Genomic DNA, 22,543 nt, shown 5'->3' on the forward strand with positions numbered 1-22,543 from the left:
TTATGATATTCTATGGCGAATTGTAAAAAAAAAATAACCTAATCCATTCAGTGGTTTAACCACAGGAGTCATTTTTCGTTTTTATAATTTACAACATCATGTGTAAAGCAGAGATAAAGTTAGGAGAATCGAATGTTTTGCTCAGTTGACAGCTGTCAGTTTTCAAGGGAGAATTTCAGTTGTTTGTAATGACTGGCTTTTATATGGTGTTCTAATTTTCGCACATTTTTATTCTATTTACTACTTTGAAAAATTCATTTTTTTATTTTTACGTATATTTCTTTTTTATTTCTGTTAATCGACATATATTAACCAGTATATTAACGCATTTCATTTAATGTGATTATGAACGACACACCCGATATATCGTAGGTAATGTAGATATTTAAAAGAGTACGACTTATTCACAGGACCAGTAGTTTTATGTTATAATTTTCAGTGATACGATACGTTTGTGAAAATTCTGACTTCGAACCAAGTTCCCTTCGAGTTTTTGTATTCTGTAAAGGCTCCTGACGATTTCAATCATTAGAAACCGCGAATTACCAATCTCACTACCTACAGACCAAAGCCAGATAACTAATAAATGAGTGTATTCATTTCACCAGAACCAATATATCAAACATTGTACTTATATAAAAGCCATTAGGTTTAATATTATCAGATCCACATTTCTAAGAAATTGCAAATTGCCACACACGAGGTCATGCGTACTACGCTGTAGCGTAGTAGTTACGTAGTAGCGTAGCGCGTAGTGTGTAGTGCGTAGCGCGTAGCACACTGTTTTAGTATAAAATTGTAAAGTTACACCATGGTAATAATAATTATTTATACACGCCATTTGCTCATTCCAGGCGCTAAAAATGAGTTTCATTATCCAAGTCACCTATAATAATATTATAGCGCTATATTTCCTCCAAATGTTGCGTTTCTAACTACAATATTAATTATACTACAGGGTGTTTCTTTCAATTCACATTCTAGCAAGACTTTTTATAGTATGTTCAAACATGTACACAATTATACGCAAGTGCGTGGTACAAGTGAGAGAGTGATGAATTAAGCAATTTTCGTATTAAAGTTGTCGTTGGGGCACATCGCTTGTATCCCGAGGACACTCGCAGACTCGATAATCGCTTAATGACTGACTCCGAACGATGCGTGCTATACTTCAAATAGATGCTCGCAGAAGGTATATTTGCTATAAGAAGATATCAAGATAGTAAGTATATGATTAGAGGGGCAAAACGCATATTTCGCAGTAATTGGAAAAAGTCGCAGCTTTTTTTTACTTGGTTTGTTATTGATCTTATTAAGTTATTGGTATTTCCACAAACTATCCTAAAATTGGGTTTATAAAAGTCCTCTAGAGAGTGGTCCATTTAAGCTCTGGCAGTTTTATAGGTCAGGCTCTTTGGTCTTCCTTAAACTATTTGATTTAAACCTAGAAACAGCTGAACCAACTTTCATGCAATTTTAAGATAGAGTGATTTATCTAAAATATATAAAAAATAATAAATACCTACTTATATCAAATTATTGGTTTCTTTGCGATTAAACTAAAAGTTCTGATTATGCCTCGTGGTCCTAAGTCTACCTGTGCTGACTTCCATCAGGAACTGCTACATGAAAACACCCCAAAGTGTTTCCCAAATTGGACTTTTTGATTACGTAAGTACTTATTGCGATATGTTCTACTAGCATGTGGAATAGTTCTTATATCTAACATTATCTATGGTCCTTCTGTAACATAGACGCGGTGTCCCGGCGGGTGACAAGAGCGCTGATTGCCGCGACGAGCACTAATCCCTCACATTTTGTACTTAGCACGCACTCGACAGCACTGCGAGTTCGAATTTAGAACATTCATTATGTTGTTATGATCTTAGCTTGTTTGCCAATGTGGCAAAGCTAGGCTCTTTGTAACTGTTGTATATTTTTTGGTTTCAGTATTAATTTTGTATGTTGATGAGTAAATTCTCTTACCATACCTACCTAATAAAATAAAAAAGTTGAGAGAAGTATATGTTAATAAATGAAGACCCTGAAACCCAAAACTGTACACACATTTATAATGACAGGTAGGAATTAAGTAGTTAACTGCATGCGAACTCGGGTATTATATGATCTCTCAAATATTTTTAATAAACTCTATTTTCTCTACACACAGGTACTGAAATATTTATTCCCCGTTCAGTTTGATTGCCATGTTTGATCCTACAAACATGATTTGTGTAATTTACAATTTTCTAGTTAAGTAGGCAGACGTCTCTTTGTGTACAGCCGCCATTTATGACTTTAAATGTTGAAAACGTTCTCTCGAATACTTAGGGCCGGAATAGCTCTAGATTTGCGGGCTGCCCACATTTCTGCAATCCCCACGTAGTTCACTTAACATGTATGTAATGAAAAAAAATCGGAAAGGTGATGGTCTTCAATCAGGAACTCGTAATTGAAATCCGATACGTCACGCAAAAGCCGGTTCACGATATTTTACTGAGCATACGTAGTACACGTACGGTGTTAAGGTGTGGGGAGAATTTTTCGCTGGGTCCGTGGAACTATGGAACACAGCATAGTCGAGTTGGGGATAGCAGGGGGAGGGTGTTAGGGGCTTGGGTGGTGGGTGCGGCCTCGTGGATTTTATCCAATGGGAGTGAAGCACCGCCTCCTGCGCGTGTCACGCCGCCGGCCGCGGTTAGTCTCGCGGTGTCCGAGCGCGCGCGCACCCGCCTGTAGTGCGGCTAAGCGCGATCGCATGTGCTAGTTCAATGACGGTGTGCACATGTTTTGTTTTGTGAACTGCACCAGATAGTAACGATCAAAGTGTTGGCTGTCAAGCTGGAGATGAAGGTAAGTCACCCCTCACAATACCACATAAAACTTACCTACCTATCGGATCTACATCAATATACCTATATAGAAAGGCACATATACCTGCATTGATTGAAGCGAGCAATCAGTTGATAAATACCTGTTTGAAACTATCATCAATTTCACATCTAAACATCCGTCGCATACACGTTTGCACCACAGTGCATTTCTTACTTTTCAGCGTTTGGTACTTACTTATGCCATTCCAAAAAGAGATACCTACTTAAGTCTTTTCTACTGAACTACTAATGTTATGAATTTACAATTTAAGTATTTTAATCTTGACCTGCCCGACTACGATGTTATTTGCATATTTTTGTAATAACGAACTTGAGTCCTTCGCAAGAATCCCAGAAAAGTTCTAAACAGCGGATAATCTTACAAACACGATTTATTTTTCTAATGGGAATGGAATAAGGAAAAACCATAAAAATTTGGTATTGTACCTAATTTTTACCTGTCATGATAATAACTATAAGGAAATCTACACTTTCTTCATTTACGAAAAGTTTTAGCAAATCCTAACGCTAAATTATTATTATCAGTATATAATTTGCCATACCTATCATGTTTTACGAATCCTGTAAAATATTTTCATTATGTTTATGTAGATCTTAGTTATTATTTAATAATCTATATTTGGTATGTTGAAAACCTACACTAAACCATAATATATGCTATTTTAATTATTATATTATGTCCAATTATAATTGTGTAAGAAACACTAAGTATGCATTGCGCAGCCGTAGGCCCAAACTCCGTACTTGATCGCCGCACAGCCGCCGTCGAAACACTTAGTTATAATAAAACACTACAATTTGACCATAACTCATTATGTAGCAGGTAAATATATAATCTGTATCTATACCTATCTAAACTTATAACATATTATAAAGAGGGAATATTCTTATTTCCATATTAAACGCTCCGAAGCTTCTGTAATCAATTTAAAAAATATATATATTTTATTATTGGAACGCTACAATATCTCCGGGTGACACAGGCTTTATTTTAACCGAGTGCAGAAATTGGTTTTAACAGGACGCATGTTCTGTTGAAAACATCCAGTTTTTTTCTAGACCAGAATAAAAATGAAAAACCATACAAAATAAAATTAAGCAGTTTATACGGCGAGTTTATAATTCAAGTATTATTGTAATACTAACGTGGGCTCCTGGAATACGAGTCAGTCACTTTATTAAAGTCACTTTAGGAACAACAATATATATGTAGAAAGTTATCTAAAGTAAACGTTTATTAGCATGCTTCGGACGATAAGATAGATTATTTAATAAGGCACTTATTATAATTTGCTAAAATTATATCGAATGCAAAAGTAACTGAGTGTCGCGCTCTCACGCCAAATGAACTATACCGATTTAGATAAATGCACAGATAGTCATCCTCCGAGCCTTTTTCCCAATCATGTTGGGGTCGGCTTCCAGTCTATCCGGATTCAGCTGAGTACCAGTGCTTTACAAGAAGCGACAGCCTATCTGACCTCCTCAACCCAGTTACCCGGGCAACCCGATACCCCTTGGTTAGACTGGTGTCAGACTTACTGGCTTCTGACTACCCGTAACGACTGCCAAGGATGTTCAATGACAGCCGGGACCTACAGTTTAACGTGCCATCCGAAACACAGTCAATGGTGTCTAAGATATACTTAGAAAGTACATACAAACTTAGAAAAGTTGCATTGGTACTTGCCTGACCTGGGATCGAACCCGCGCCCTCATACTTGAGAGGTTGGTCCTTTACCCACTAGGCCACCACGACTTTTTTTCTGTGCATAAATGCACAGATAGTACAGATAAAAAAATGCTCAGCAAAGACAGGCATTTTTACCCGGTTGCAGCAAATGGTTCTACCGGGACTTGGATAAAACCAGGGAAGATCAATTATTTTTATTCACACAGGTCAACAGTGTTTTTTCTTCTGAAAACGTCAGGATTATTTAATATTGATACATAAACGCTTGAAAGCTCTATAAGAAGTCGGGAAATTAGTTGAGATCTACTGTATTGTTAATTAATGCGCGAAGATAAGGTGATATCACCTTATTATATAGTAAGGGTGAATACAATAGCGATAAAAATAGGATTTGAATCAATATCACTGATTCACAACATTACCAGTTGCCTATTTCATTCATTATATTGCAAAATATTCGCATATCGGAAAACTATTGTAGTGAAAAAAACAATACAAACTAAGCTTAGTTAAAATGAAGATAAAATCTGATGTCGGAAGAAAAAAAAATGAAAAAGTAAGAAGTGAAGTGGAGTGAGTATGTTTTAAAAGAAGCAGTCAATACCTATAATAACTTATTTAAAACATTTTTTTTATGAGTATATGAAGAAACAGTAAAATTTCATACGTTTGTATTAAATACTTACCCCAGACTCACTTCAAACTGTTTATACTCAGAGGAGGATTTCTGAGGCTCAATTTGAACTTCTGCAATTGCACTTAAAATAAAAATTTACAAAAGATTACTCATTATTGAGAAATACCCGTGCACAATGCACTTCCACGCAAGGTTCACAAACCCACGAAAACACCAGTCGTTTTATTCCCTTGAATCTTATTACTACATTTTAATTGCAACTGTGCGCTTAGGTATTGAAATAATTTTTGTGTCATGGTTATAACTGACTTATTTATTATTTATAACAATAATAAATTATTTAAAATGTAATTATAAAAATATAAAAACGAAATTATAAAAATAAAGTAAAATTATAATGTCGTAGCTCGTACAAAAGACATCAACGAGTAACTTATTTTTAACTCCACATCTGCTTGGTGCACCTCTAATTACATTTAATAAATAACCTCATAGAGGTGTCCCGCGTTACTTTATTGTAAGCCCAGACTCTTCATCATACGTCCACATTATCATAACGCGCTAAAACTTATCTTTTCATTTCTCGCCATTATTGTATTTGCATACTATATGGATGAATGAATCGTTTTAGCCATTTTATGAGCTGCAAGCTAATTATTATGTTGCTTGTGTTTTTTTAAATTTTTGATTATACCTACTTGTCTAGGTTTAACATTATACCGACATATTATAATGCAGGAATATTTTAATTGGTACATCTATTTGTGGTCACACGTAGGACTGCCATCCGTCCGGGTTTCCCCGGATTTGTCCTCGTTTGGAGGCCGTCCGGGGGCCGTCCGGGCGGGGTTTCAAGAAGTGTCCGGGGAAAACCCGGACACTTTTCATGTAAGGAAGCACCTCATTGGATTTAAGTATGTGTTAATAGTAAATGGATTACAAATTAGGTATTATTTTGTTTAAAAAAATCGTACTCCTTCGGGGAAAAAATGCGATTTACGCCAAATGTCCGGGTTTTTTTAATGTTTGTCCGGGTTTGGTGAAATTCGAGATGGCAGCCCTAGGTCACACGGCATGTCAGTAAGTGTAGGTAAGTGATCCCCACGGTGCATTTTGCACAATGTTCACACCATTTCAAATTTCTATTTTGATGGATCACTTGTCCCGGCCTTGTAGTCGTGTTATAGAAGTAATATCTTTATCCTTGTGTATTCTTGTGTTGATCAGTTGAACTTAGTATTCTGTTCGTGGATTGTGTCCAGGCCTAAATCTGGAGTAGGGAAACGACCCTAAGCCGTCTTGTTGATTGATAATATACCTATTAGTTAGTCCTTCGTTAAAATGATATTAAAACGATGATATGATATCTATATGTAAACGCGGTGTGAAGGTGGATATCGTATGCATAGAGTATCTATTCGGGTTCAACGTGAAGAGGTGACCACATAGCGTGCGTCGTAACTCCGCAGCGACTCTATTTCATTGGAATCGAACATTGATTGATATCGTACAATCGTTGATCCCATAAGTACACGACTTACTGATGTAAACGAGTGCCAAGAAAAGGTTAAAAGCCATTAAAATAAAATGAAAGTCGTTATAAATATGTTGTTGGGCGCGCGTTGGTAAAGCCTTGGGTTAGGAGTCGCGGGGCTGGGAGCCATGCATCACCCAGAGACAAGGGCCGGTAATCCCGCCGCGACCATCAAATCCGATTACTGTAGAATCGGGTGCACGCGATAAATCGTCGCGGCCTCCACTGTCGTCGGCGATTCGTTACGATCCGATTTACCGAAAACCTTATACGTTGTATAGAGAAATATGGCGGCGGTCGCTTTGGAGACTAATATGTTATTTAAGGCGGGCGCGGAGCCCCGCGGCGCTGCCACCGGCTCAATGCGGATATTAATGATCCGAATGTATCAGCGCCTCAACACAGCGCAATGTCTTGTTCGCGAGCAGGCGCGCTCTCCCGCACGACCATTGCGATGCTCCAACTATACCTATCGACGAAAATACTAGCAACATTCAAGTACCTCTTTATCTTAGTACATCACCCGAGTCCGTTTTTCAATTAACTACAAATAATAAACTATCACGCGTTTTCATCGAATTAAGTAGTTGAAGCTAAGACACACGCCAATTACTGAGAAGAAAGTGACATTTAATTATTGTAAATAAAAACAGTTGAGCTGCTAAGATCGTTGTATCGCTCGTATCGCTCGGATCGTTCGTGATACGGACAATAAGAAGCGCGGCGGGCGCTGATGGTATCGCGGGGTGCTACCGTGAAGCGCATTATGTGTGAAGATGCTAGACAAGTGACAGGCGAGGCGCGAGGCGCGAGGCACAAGGCGTCGAGGCGAGGCGAGGCTGTTTGTTCAACAAACAACGCCTCGGATGCAAGGGGCCGCAGCGCTTTGTGTCGCCATGACGTGAAGGATTCTTGCTCTACTGACACATGGGGTCCGTGGATATGGTCACAAACCCACGGCGTCTGAAAAGTTTCTGAACTGATATCAAATATTGTCTTCAGGTGTGAATAGCCGACTCTGATCAGAACATTGAGAAAATATTTTATGTGTTTTTAACAAAACAACCCGCCGAGTACGCCGAGTGCATCATGCGTTCTATTCTTGATATCCCGCCGTTAATGTCCGCAGCACCTAGACTTACAGTTAATACTTGTTATATCAGCTATACACCAGAAAAAATCATGTTAAAAACGGTCCAGCTATCTCTGAAATCAGCCGGAACAAACAGACCGACCAACAAAATTAAAAAAAAATCGCTGCTATAGTACTATAAACAGACACTCCAATTCTACTTCATACTTTGTATAGATTGTGTAAATGTTAAACTTGAACAATCACATAATTCATTGCCAGTGAGAAATACACGGCGATGGGAGCGTTACTTCAGTCTAGAGCGACTCCTGCGCAAATAAACGACATATTTTATGCGCCGGCGCACTAGCCATTAACCAGAAACCACGTTGCTTATACAAACTAGAGTTATATATAGATAGGTATAGATAGAAGTTTCTCTTCTAGTACAAATGTAAGTACGTATATTATACAGCATAAGACATGTATTGCATCCTGTTTATAATAAGGTAACAATGATAGTAATATATAAAAAACACGAAGAAAATTCGCACACATATTAAACACACGTCAAACGGTCTCATTATCTTTTTTTGTAATAAATAGCAAAACATTGGTAAGTAGAGTGTTAACATTGGTAAAACACGGATATCTAGAAAACATAATCATTTGTCACTAAAGAGAGTTTAAAACAATTAGCTCACATAAAAAACCCTCCTACAATATTGTGATACGGAACCCTCGTGAATTGGAGGCATATCTCAAAGCGAGCGTGTGTTTTATTAAGGAGCCTCTCGACGCCTTGATACGAGGGGCACGTCAGAACTCACTAATCAATTGTCCTCTCAGAGGTCACAAACACCTCCAAGGAAAAAAATATAACATCCACAAAGAAAAGCAAAAACTCCACACTTTGATTCGTGAATTAATAATATTATTTTTTATGGGAATGGGTAGAACTGAACCGTTTGTGTAGTCAACAGTCATGGACGCTGTGTCATTGGATCATTTTATAATACTTAGGTACTGCTAATATTGCCGTTTGCTACCACCTGCCGTCTTCCATATTCGATTTAGTTATAATTATAGATATTGATAGAAAATTTGCATCTGAATCTCAATACAACCTTCGTGTTATAGGTAGAGCTAATTCATTAGTCTTATTTAAAAATTAAAAACAATATCTTTGGTTCTGGCTGGAATTGTCAGTTGAGGTTCGAAGAAGTTTGAGGACAAATTGCACAACAAAATAGTGTTAGACTGAAGTGTCGTAAGTAATTAAACCAATTTGGTTATCTGCTGATCGGCGCGATGTGGGCCGTGGCCACGCCCCCCTGCCCAGGCGCATCACCCATTACAAAACGTACAAAAGCCTTTCGTCTATTAAAGTGACTAATCGTTTATCTGCAATAGATAGTGGTAACGTAATTGTTTTCATGTGAATGATGTTTGCAGATATTGAGATAACATTGGGTTATTGTTACAAAGTCGCTGGATATTGAATGACTGGTTTGTGTGGAGACCGAGGCTTTATAAGCCTTTAGAATAATAAAATGTGTTTTGAGAACAGATGATGTGAGCGTACCTGTAGTATTGAAAACTTTGTTTTTTTTTTCTTTCTGTTGCAAAGTTTAAGAGCTGGTCATTTTTTTTTTAACAAATTAGAAACATTTTTCTCTACTGATAGTTTTAGTTCCAATTTAAAGTCGAGTAGGTGTCAACAGCGTCAGAACAATTTTTCTTGTCACTCAAGATTGACAAAATGACTCCCAAGTTCCTTATTGACTTATTGTTGTCGACAGTTTCGTTTTCAAATTTAATTGCACCAATTAAAATTTTAACAGAACAAAGCATGTTTGAGCACGCTCGCGTCCTTCGTCTGCGCCCGCGCAACCCATTCGTTTGAATTATAATTATTTGTGAACACAAAAAAGGTCTTTGGTTACACCCAAGAAACAGTACAGGCAATTATTATTAAAAAATCTTAGCTTCTGTTTGGATAATGTATGGAAATGTGTTTTTAGCCGACCTCAAAAAAGGAAGACGTTTTGACTGATAGCAGTTTTGATCTGAGATCAACATAAACTATTGATACTTAATCTTTACCTTCTGCACAAAAGTTTAATTACTTTTAATTCTGTGTCTCTAAAGACACGAGAGTCGGACAGCATCTTTACATCCCTTCTGATGAACATTTCAATTTGAAATTATCGTTTGTTCTGATGAGTGTATTCTAGTGATAGTCCTACACGTGGGCCGGCAGTGGATGCAGAGCCTCGGCCCATAAACAAGAGAGCGTCGAGTCTTTATTGTTTGTCCGCGAAGTGGTCTGTTTGGACAGAGACAGATGGCTGCACCTCTCACCTTGTAAACATTTAACACCTCTGGCGAGGCGCAGGCGCATTAGTTAGCTCGCTCCACGTGGCTGATCTATCAATACAACAATATGGGCCGCGATGATTAATATCGGCGGCTCGGTGCTGTATTCCCCGCGAGGAATTTAACCCTATTAATATTTCTTCAAAAAGCGAGATGATGTCTCTTGTTGTGTTAATAGTTGATCTGTATTCGAGCCGCAACGATTCCGATACAAGAAATGTTTTGATTGTCCGTGCCATACGGTGGGATCATCAAATATTTCACCTGCGTACTCTCTTGTGACGTGAACAACACATCGGAAAGGGAAGAAGAAAAACAAAAAAACTGAGACTATCAAACATTTTATGTTTTGTGTAGTACACATCAAAAGGTGCTCACATTAATGAAAAAGAAAAACTTATAAGAAGAATCTGTCTCCTTTGATTGACTCAAAAGTTACATTTATTGACTGGTTATCTAAAGCCCTATAACAGTTAAGGCAAGCTAACGATGTTCAAATATTTGTAGCACCGTTGTGTTGCACAATGGGTCACAAGCGTGGCAATAATCGGATGGCAATCGTTAGTAGTGGCAATAAAGTGTGGGTTGGGTCCGAGTTGTTCTCGGTATTTAGGCAACAATAACGATACTCTTTTGTTCCCGTGGCAAAGCGCCGGTGGAATCGCAGCCGGCCTGGACACGCGCTCTGTCCATCGCCATTTGTGTCAAGTTTTTTCCTCAAGTTTTTAAAGACCTTTAAGTTATCGTATTGATCATTCAATTGGCAGTGTACTTGATGCATTCTTTATTTGCAGTTATTAATGAGTTTTTTTTTATCGTCCTATTTGGAAGAGCACACTTTAAGAGTGCGCGCACACTACAAAGATTTAGTAGACCGATAGTTGATTTTTGCTCATAAGTCAGTATGAATATGAATGAAAGTACACATGTAACAACGATTAGGTATTTTTTCGTTATCAGACCGATAAAAAACTTTGATAGAACGATTTAAAAAAAATATATATATATTTTCCTACCAAGGGGCGGGCGACTAAATAGGCTGAAGGTGTATTAATGTTTATTAAAAAAAATTAAGTTAATTTTTATAAAGGCAAATTAACTTCAACATATGTAGGTAATATCTTAATAGCATAGGGGTCATATTAGTCACAATAACTGGTCATAAATGTTATGATATGACGATTTAATCAATGTCGAACAATCAAACATCGATAAATGTTTAATGCTTAAGATAATGTTATTATTACAATGGCAAGTACAAACGCGATATTCATAAAATACTAACCTACAGAGTTAAAAATATATAAAATAAATCAACATCACAAAATAAGTAGATGTACAAATAGATATATGTAGATACCTACTACCTTATGTGAATAAACATATTTTTTTGTCAAAATCTATGTTGGTGCAATAAACACTCGATCCTTGAAACCAGCTGTTACCTTAAATCAAATCGTTCGTTATTTGAAAAGCTATAGTAATGAACTAAGGCTATCTGTTACGCTTTCACACAAAACTAGAATCACCGACTACGGGAAAATCATGAAATAAGACAAAAACAGCTGCCGTGACCAAAAAATTGTATTCACTTTTGAGTCAGCTTCATATAATTTAAAGTATCAAGCAAAAAATAAACAAGTACTTACCTCTAAAGTTCCTCAAGCCGCATTTGTAAAACTATTTAACCTTCTTAAAAACATCAACCTTTGACGAATAGGTACCTATCTATATATTTTATTGCAGAAATAAAGGGCAATGAATTATAATTCTACGAATTGGTCGTTTAAACGCAAAGTTTTCGAGAAATAAGTAAACGATTTTGGTATCACCTTGGAACGCATGTAAGGTGGAGTGGACCATACGAGTACCTATTACGAAATAAGTTATAATTTTACAACTTAAAGTTAAGTATTAATTTCCTCAGATTAGCACGTGAAAGATATTTTTCTCAGTAAGGACTCATGAAGGCGCCGCTCAGATCAAAAGCAAACTCTATTATTAACAGAAGAAGAATATTTTTATTAAACTGTAATGAATCTTAAAAAGATTAGTCGTACAAGGAAAATGAAAAGGACGCGTTACTTTGTCAAGAGCATTACCAATAGAGGAGTTATAACGGCGGCATTAACAGTTACAGAATAACATTTTTCATTATAAACTTATTATGGGAGTTACATAAAGGCGTTGTATATCACTGCGGTGGTTACAAATGCGTTCGGCGCGGCGCACAATGCGCGCCATGCATCACGCGCCGCGCTCGCCTCGCCGCGCCTCGCCTCGCCTCGCGCGGCCCGCTAATGTCGTCGCCGGGGTGCTCCGAGGTGTAATCCCGTCGTAAGTGCTCATTTCGTTGGGATTAACCATGTTCAACTTAGTGTAATTTATCAATTTGTGTCCGTCCGAAGCCGGCTCGCGCACCTTATGTTAACGTCCACATGTATTTATATTGCATCTTATATTATCTATATTTGCTTTTTAGATGTTATTATCATTTAAAATAAAAGTCTATGAAAACTGATTGATTAAGATATTATGTGTATATGGTAATCATCGTGAGTTTTTTTGACTTAATTCATCATCATCATCATAACAGCCATAGGATATACACTGCTGAAGGTTTCATGTACGCTGCATGCTTATTTGGCCAAGTTAATTAATTGTAGTCTCTTATCGATTTGTTGTAAACGATTTAATAAAATAGCGAACATTTCACAACAAAAAATAAAAATGCTATATTTATTGCCTACCGAGATTAGATTAGTTTTTGAAATGAGTTTCAAGTCGGACCTCTCTATTCCAGTTTGGAAGCCATTTTTTCTCTATTAAACAAATTGAGGTCATTAACATTAAAAGACTCCGATGACATCTGTAATCATGATGTGTCACATTTATTTTGTTTTTCTTCTTGAATATTTGCTATATTGAGAAATTTTTATTTGTAGGTACCTACAAAGTAAAAATCTGTGGAAAAAATGTTTCAATTAACACTTCAACTGAGCGCATTAAAAGAATTGTGGAATTTCATGCAAATGTTGATGATGTGTTCAGCCTTTTCCCATAAGCGGATTTTCCGAGCCACATCGCCCAATATCATACAATTGGCAATTGCTTGACGAAAAATTACATTAACAGACATATTTTTGCCACCCGAAATGTACGCGCATGTATACGCTCGGCATTGCAACGCGCGACAAAAATCCGCAAGTAAGAAAACGCTATAAGAAGAATTTTGCGAGAAACTGTTTAAAATCTAAAAATGGGCTTTTAAGAAATTATTTTTCTATGAATTGGAAACCTTATTGTTCTTCTGTAACTCAGAGGTTAGGGAATTTAGGTCGGTATTGTCATAGAACACATGTGAAACGCAAACTTACGCCTGAGCGTCCAACTTGACATCTATATTTTGAGTAAAAGAGCTGCCGCCGTCAATCAGCTCATGACTTTAAGTTCCGCCACAGAAGATTTTTGGTGACAATGATTCAGTATAGAGTAAGACTTTAAGTACTATTATAGCAGCAAGAATTCCTAGCTCTGAACAAGAATTACTTTTTAAATAGAGATTTTAACTATGATCACGCAAGTGTGATCCGCGCTTAAGCCTAGATTTCCTTTTCAGTTCAAGCGAAAACTTGCAGAAAAGCTAGTTTCAAAAGATGTGGTAAAATCTTTAATGATGATGTCGATTTTCTCATCTTTCAGATTTATTAAATGTATCACAATTAAATTAATAGCTTTACAACAGAGGTATTTTATAAAGCATCCGCAAGATATGGTGTCACACAGAGCGCAGTTTGTGCAGCTGGGCCATTGTCAAGAAAACCTAGACCTAGAAATGTAGAAGGTTCACTTGCACATCACAGTAATAAAATCAAAAGTGCAATCACAAGAAATTTAAGCTGCTTTAGGCTCATTTGCAAAAATAAATCATCGCCCGAGCCTTATCCCAACTATGTTCGGGTCGGGTTTTATCTGTAGAAATGATGATGTCCTCCTAGCCGATTATCGGCTACGGCGGCTGTTCTCATGTAAGGAGATTAGCCAACTGCGCAGGACATATTATAGTGCACGAGCATTTGCGCAGACACAGGTGCACTCACTATTCCTTCACTCTCATAGCCCGATGGGACGGCAATCCGACACGACCGGAAAGAGATCAGGCGCAGGACCGACATTTACGTGCTCTCCGATGCACGGGTGAATCAATCACCAACTTCCAGGCTTCGGGCTGCTTTGTGAAAGTCTTCTAAAACCCGCAAAGCGATTTCGGCCCGACTCGGGAATCGAACCCGAGACCTCGTGCTCAGCAGCCACACTTGCGACAACTAGACCAACGAGGCAGTTAAATCTGTAGAAATACATACCTAACATTAATGATTTTCTTATGCTGACTCGGCTTTAGCTTTTGATTCTTTTGACTGTTGTTTCATAATTTCTTATTCTAAATGGTATTTTATCTTGAATACTTAACGCTCTTGTAATTCAGTTTAAATGTTCCGTTTTTATTGACACTCTCAGTTTTTTTTTTCATTTGACAATAAATTATTCATAAATAAGATTGAACTCAGAAACACGAGTATGTCTTAATATGTGCTGTCGCGTTTGTTTGTAGTGCTCCACATTCACTTGTGTAAATTACTTTCAGCGTTGTTAGGCACATAATGGCGGCTCTCAAACAGCGCTGAGCAAACATGTCAACCGCTCGGTATTAATTCGCGTTATTTCTCTATTTGTGACGTCAAGCATTGTTCTTTTTCAGCTCATCCGCACATAGCTTTAGCAGCGATTGTGTAACCGTTATTGTGTTATATCCACAAGCCTCAGCACTAGAATCGGTGACATTGCTTCGCCTTTGAACAGCACACACAACACTTTTTGCTGCATCCTATATCGATGCAATTCTATTGAATCAATTACTTTCGTCGCATTGCTGCATTAACAAGTGGATTGTCATAAGATAAGAAATATAAATCCTGGAAGTAACTGGATCGAACAATGCAAAAATAACGTCGTTCATGCCACCCAAATGCTTTGTTCCTCAGACAATTTCATGGTTATATGTTAGTATCCCATGTTCTAGGAAGCGCAGAGGACCTAGTGTCCCAAGTCATCTCTGCTAGGTGCTTACAATAGCGTCATTGTACGGCGGAGACCTCGGCCGATAAACACACGTGCGGCTATAATAAACACTGGCTTTTATTGTACACACACTAAATAAAAGCCAGTATGAGCAATTAAAAAAGGAATACCCTCACCAATTTATTCGATTCGAATTTGTAGAGAACGAGAAAATTTATAAAGTTGATTATAAAGAAAAAAGTCCGAAGTTCAGTCTCGATGATGACTTAATTATGGGAACTAACACAATTAATAAGTTACGCGGCAGTGTCGTCGGCGACGGCGAGCTCGCTTGCGCGCGCGCATGATACCATCGCTATAACGCGGGCCTCTTCACGCTTTGTAATAATTATGTTAATCTTTACAATAACAACATTTTTATGGAAGCCTTTATATGATTTTTAAGGAGTTCCTTAATTTAATGCAGTTAATTTGACATTGAGCTTTCGAGACAGGGGAAGTTCATTGTTGCTTGAATTACAGTTTTAGGGATTAAAAATAACGTTTTGTGGTTGTCGTACTTAGGTCTCGCGCAGAGCTTTACTAATGATTGCAACTTTTATGATTTCGGGAACAAATAGCAGTTTCAGTTTGTTTTTTTCAAAACCTGAAGTATCTATTCGTGTACTAATACCTAAAACATTTATAAAACTTTACACATAAAATGGCTGCCGCTATCAATATATCGTTCAGCTCAATATTCAGAGTGACCTTGCGTGTCGAAGATACATTTGCCTAATACTCAAAATGTACAATTACTTTGCTGGTAGAGAATAAACGAAAACGCGCCTTTGAGTTAACAACTTTTTTACCACATTAAGTAGGTACCTATTATGGTCTATATTTCCACAATAGAAACCAAAAGTTCTCAACTTTGAAGATATCGCCTTTTGAACATTTAAGAAGAACCCTTTGCTTTTTCGGTTGTCGGTTTATAATTTTGGAGACTAAGTACGAATTGTTTGTTTAATAGGTAGGTATTTACATCTTTCTGGCTAGTCATGTCATGTTTTGAAAACCGATTACGTTAGTGCTTTACGAGTATTGTCACACTCATGCTGAATCGTGCTCAACAGTCAAGTCAGATTCCACAAGGCCCATAATCACGGTAATTTTTGCATTAAAACAGATTTTTCGCACTAAAACTGCATATTCATTAAGATAGCGCTACCACTTTATATTGAGTGTGGCGCCGCGGTATGATAAAAGAAATGTGTTTCACGCGTATCAAACATACTTTTATAAAACAAACAACATCAGGGAAGCAAATTAGCGACAATTAACATAACTGTTGTGGTTGCTCGGTTTCTGTGTTGTGAGAGAATTCAAATCATCAGTATTGCCAGACGTTGTAGGTTGGTCAGGATTTAGACCCGTTGAAACATTTCATCCATTGGCTGATCATCCTGAAAAATAGGCCTATAAGATATCCGATTTGAAACCCATTTATGTATCGTTTTATCATCGTTTTTTTTGATGAGGATTCAATAAACATGTGAAGTTCATTGACCTGGCACTAAGCCTTAACAACTAAAGACATCGAAACGAATAATTTAGTGTAGCGGCGTCTGCGCACTTCAGACGCTCGTATCACGTAAGCAATTTCCTGTCGCGCACCAGAATGCAAACAAATCGAACCCATCGCCTCAGGCCCTCTTATTCATAACCACGGAATTATTAAAACAACTTTTAATTAGTTTAAAATTTTGTTTGATAACGCTATGAATATTAAAAGGGGCTCGCCGACCGTTTAATTTACTACTTTCCACCCATTCGAGCCGGCGTCGAATCGCCGGCTATCACCGGCCTGGACGTAATTAAACCCGAAAAACAGAACTAGCATTAATATCGAGAAACAACTGGCGCCTTCGGTCGTTTTGAGGAGAAAAAAAACTCGGAATTTATACGTCAATAGAAGTTTGTTGGGCATTATCGTAAAATGTGAATAGTATTTAATAGTTAGCACAAGGCTCGCCGCTCCTATTACCTTGTGAGTTATATGACAGTTATAATGTGCCGGCACGGAGCGGCCGCGCGGCGATGCGTGTGCGCACCCAGTCGCCGCCGCGAGCTGCTGCCAGAGAAGACGAGGTCTCTTCTGTCGCAGCACGAGTACCCATGTGCCCAAACATTACGCACAGCACTTCTCCTTGCAAGTGACTTACATCGACCGTATTTAGAACCATTCTTCGGCAATCGCTTAACACCCGTGTAGTACCGGTTACGACACGGGTATTAATCTATAGCTCTACGATTGATACGCCGAAAACATTGCGTCGTCTATTTCCAAACATTTTTTAATGTTTAGTAACCATGGTACAACAATTACAATTGAGTTATTCGTTTATATGTAAGTGATGTCATATGAGGAAAACTTGACGATTCTAAGTAAATGGTTGTGCGAGATTAAAGCATTTTATTTCTATGTAGTTAGGTGTTATACCAGTAACTATTATATAATCTGTGGTTATACTCTAGTTCGATGGTTTACCTTCTCCATAGTAGAAACTTCCCATGAAAATGTTGGTTTGTTTAGTTCAAGGCAATGTGAGAGGAGTTCTCTTGAGGCAATGTGCGACCTAATGCGTGAAAGGTTTGCATCCGCAGATAAGCATGAACAATGTTGATTTAGACAATTATTTGATGCTCGTCACTTACTGTGTTTATTCGATTTCAATTTCAGCTAGAGACAGTAATGGCAAGTATCTAAGTCTTGGACTCTGTATCTGAAAAAATGATTTTTGGAAGTCGCGATGATATTTACCTATGTATTGGAGTTGCCATTCATCATTTTCTTAACCAAGGATAACGACGGGAAATGTTTCATTGATGGTACGATGGGAGCATTTTTGCAAATTTTTTAACCATAAAGAGAGAACAGATAGGTAAGAGCAAGTAGGTAAATCAGAGTGAGGCAGAGTGAAATATATCGCTTATACTTAATTGATGTGGGCAGTCTAACCAAGGGGTATCGGGTTGCCCGGGTAACTGGGTTGAGGAGGTCAGATAGGCAGTCGCTTCTTGTAAAGCACTGGTACTCAGCTGAATCCGGTTAGACTGGAAGCCGACCCCAACATGATTGGGAAAAAGGCTCGGAGGATGATGACTTAATTGATGTGGGCAATACAAACTTTTGCATATTTTAGCTTATTTCTTGTCTGAGAAGGTAGGTAGGTATTCTATTAAAATGACGGTCGTAAATTATACTTCGGCCGTTCAGAGAATGCGTTCCTGACACCTATCAGTTAGTCACGACTAGTGATGGGCACAACATAACACTGAGTTCGTTACCGTTCCTTCAAAATGAACCGCCGCATTATTTTAAGATTATTTTCGTTTTAAATTGGCGGAATCATTTGTTTTATATTTTAGTTATTTAAGTGGAAACCAAAAAGTGAAATGAGTCGTGGTGGCCTAGTGGGTAAAGGACCAACCTCTCAAGTATGAGGGCGCGGGTTCGATCCCAGGTCAGGCAAGTACCAATGCAACTTTTCTAAGTTTGTATGTACTTTCTAAGTATATCTTAGACACCATGGACTGTGTTTCGGATGGCACGTTAAACTGTAGGTCCCGGCTGTCATTGAACATCCTTGGCAGTCGTTACGGGTAGTCAGAAGCCAGTAAGTCTGACACCAGTCTAACCAAGGGGTATCGGGTTGCCCGGGTAACTGGGTTGAGGAGGTCAGATAGGCAGTCGCTTCTTGTAAAGCACTGGTACTCAGCTGAATCCGGTTAGACTGGAAGCCGACCCCAACATGATTGGGAAAAGGCTCGGAGGATGATGAAGTGGAAACCAAAAAAAGGTAATATTCATATAATAAAATTGTTTTATTTATTCTTTGTTACAAGTACATTGAATTGAATGTGCGAACAGAATATTAATCAGACTCCGATTTGCTTGAGGAGGTGGTGTCTTCATCATCATCTTCGCCTACATGTATAATTATATTATTATCAATAACAGAATCAATCCTGATATCTCGGTCTAACAAAAGCCGGGTAATCAAATAAAAAAAGATCGAAAACACTTGAAAAACGTGGTCTATGCGCACGAAACGACAACGGACGACTGTTTTAGCGTCACAAAATGGCGGCCCATAACGCCATTTGGGGTTACCATTTTTAATCTAAGTATAAAAATGCGGTTTGGTCATAGTTTTATTTTTATATTTCATAAACGTTATAATTAAGTCTTATAGTCCATTATTTTCCAATTCTTAAAAAGAAAATCAAAACGTATTATTTTATATTATAACTGTATAAGAACAGATTACGATACTTGCCTGTTATTTTTAGCACAGCACTACAAAATATAAACCGCTGACATAACCTTGTAATAGCGCAGTATAGATTTAGAAAAATATTGTTTACCAAGTTATTTGACACTCAGTTTGGCACAAAATTATAACATTCATTGATTATTGATATAATAATGTTGTTTTAATGCTCCTCAATTGTTAAAACGGTAAACAACCAGCAAAAATATTTTTATCGTAACTGCAACGCCATTGCAAAGTTACGTCGTCAGTTCAATCGCGACGTGTCAGGAACGCATTCTCTGAATGGCCGAACTATAGATATCGATAATTGAAAAAAAAAAATAAGTTATAAATTAGTTAAAAAAATAACGACCGAGCCGCGGACCGTAAGGATATAAAACTAGCCGTGTGCTATTCAACTAGTCTAAACGGGGCAGTTGGACGTTTTCATAATAACACCAAACTAATTAATACACGGCTGAGAGAAAACACGAATCGATTCGATCACTTCGAATATCGGCGCATAAATAAAATTTGATGAGATCATAACTGAGTGGAACGTTTGACGTGAAGCTCACAGCCAAGTCAAGGGAATGGTTTGACTAGAGCGCCGCACAAACGAGCCTCGGGAATTAACCCGAGCATCCAAAAACTATGATAGCCGTTTGGAAGATCTGTTTTTTGTTTCCAATATGAAATAAATAGAATAATAACGAGGTGCGCGCGCGCCGGCCCTGCGGGGCGCAAGCGGGGTGGCGGCGGAGGCGCGGGGCGCGGCGGGGCGGCATCATGGCGTCTAATTGTTTGTAATTAGCGCCGTACGCGGTGCGCCCGCGCCGTGTGTGCCGTGTGCGCTCAGCTTTATGGACTGTTTATTACTTAATATGTTGTGATAGGCCGCCATTGGCGAGGCTCGTGGCCGCGACGTTTCGTAACACTGATTGAGGTATGTGGGAACGTTCATCGCCGTAATAGATATGTCGCTGGTGGCGGCTGGCGGGCTGGTTGGCGCCTGTTGATTTTATACGCCTTCCACGAGTCATTAACGTGTTATGACGTCACCGCGACCATTGTCGGCACCGTCGGCATCACACATACGAACATCGTGCAGCACTTGCCTCACAAACACAACTGCTATAAACTGATGTTCAAATAACGACGCGTAACATACAAAAATGTTAACTCATTTATTTTTCTGTTAAAAAGAAAAGAGGATTGCAAGTGATTAACAAAAATTTTATTTGATGATAAAACTTAGAACTCTCAAGGTTGTTGGGCTCTTTCAGAAAGATGTCTTGAAAGATTGCAGTTTCTAAAGCATACCTTAAGTAAACTGTCATGAATCTAAGAAGAAGCAGTAACAACATTTTATAATACTACACGAGACGTGAGATAGGCTGTCAAATCTTTTCAGTGCCCGGTTACCGGAGTAAAGTCGCGTTTTAGAGTTCGCGTAGTGAAATTACTATGAACATAAGTAGGACTAATTTGAATGTCCTCAAGTATCTTTCCTTTAGTAGCGCTTGACTTTGGTCTTGCAAGTCGCACGGTACGGGTGACGTCATGGATAGTGCAAACATTGCAGGCGCACACTAGTGCGGTACTTCAGCAGCGTGTCGTGGTCTATGACGTCAGGCGGCGTGTAACGGCGCGCTCGCCTCGCCACGCCCAGCCCCGCCCCGCTGTCGGCGCCGCATGCATCATACCGACCGACTACGGCCCTTATGTCAATGTAATACAGTCCATAATACCCCAGCAAAGCTCCGCGAGAGAGCAAACACTCACCCCGATCATGTTCTACTTCGTCTATCTTTAACAAACTACCAAGTTGCTTGCAAAATAGATACTTGTATCTTGGTAAGTAAGTGTAGCTAGGACCTATGCCTACGTGGACGTCTTCACTTCGCGGAATATGCGCTATCGTTGAGATAGTCACCCAGTTAACGATGCGTTTACATTTGCATACCTATATCCTTGGTGGCTGTCTGAGAAGACGGATGGTCCATGTGACCCCCGTCACGGTGAAAAAACTCTCGGGCTATACGTGAATGGTGTGAAACTCTCTCCATTATGGTCGGGGGAGCCCCGCTGCGCCATTCTTGCCGCCGCTTTGTGCGCCCACCAGATATCTCCGAGATACCTCTCGCATCGCTGACGTGCACACATAATTTATTTACAAAGATTTTTTGTTAGCCAGTTGGTTTTTGAACACACTTTTAAGCTTTGACTCTCGATGATCGATGAAAAAGGTTTAGGAAATCGTAATCCCTGTCAATCGATCGGTTTGTGAACCGAAAACAAATAACAAAAGTATCGCCCAAAGTCGAACATTCATTCAGGCTTCAAACAGTTGTTGGTACAAATATTTTGAATAAATCGCCTTCAATTTCCGCGTGATTTGTTCAGCGCGGGGAAATGGTTTCCTCTTTGAATATGAAACGAGCTATCGAAAGAATTTCAATGTTGCAAGCGTCGGGATTGAGCACTGTTATGTAAAATATTACGACGGGTTTGTATCTCGTTTGTCGCTTATTGTGAAGGGATTTGCAAATACAATTTCAAAATTCTCTCCATTTCGTTTGTGCTTTATTTTATTCTGTTATGTTACGCTTAAAAGCTGTGTGACTATGAGGCTTTATGTAAAGTTAAGTGACATAAATTGATTAATTCGGAAGTAACCAAAAGCTTAGCCTTAGACGGCTTGGAGTCGGATCATACACATGCCAACGCAGCGAGGCACGCATCTTACAAAATGTTTGAATAGTTGAGCGCGCCCATGCTGCGGCGAGCGCACCCACCCACAACACTTAATCTTCCAAATACATTTATCATGTTCAGCTGATAAAAATGCCATTGAGATCAGCCGAACACAATAAGATACACGCTCTTGGTACCTGATACGAGGCCGAAAGTCAATTATATTCAAATATAAATCGGATTTGCAAACGTAAGCCTGT

The sequence above is a fragment of the Helicoverpa zea genome, chromosome 31 (genome assembly GCF_022581195.2).
Source record: "Helicoverpa zea isolate HzStark_Cry1AcR chromosome 31, ilHelZeax1.1, whole genome shotgun sequence".
Lineage (NCBI taxonomy): Eukaryota > Metazoa > Arthropoda > Insecta > Lepidoptera > Noctuidae > Helicoverpa > Helicoverpa zea.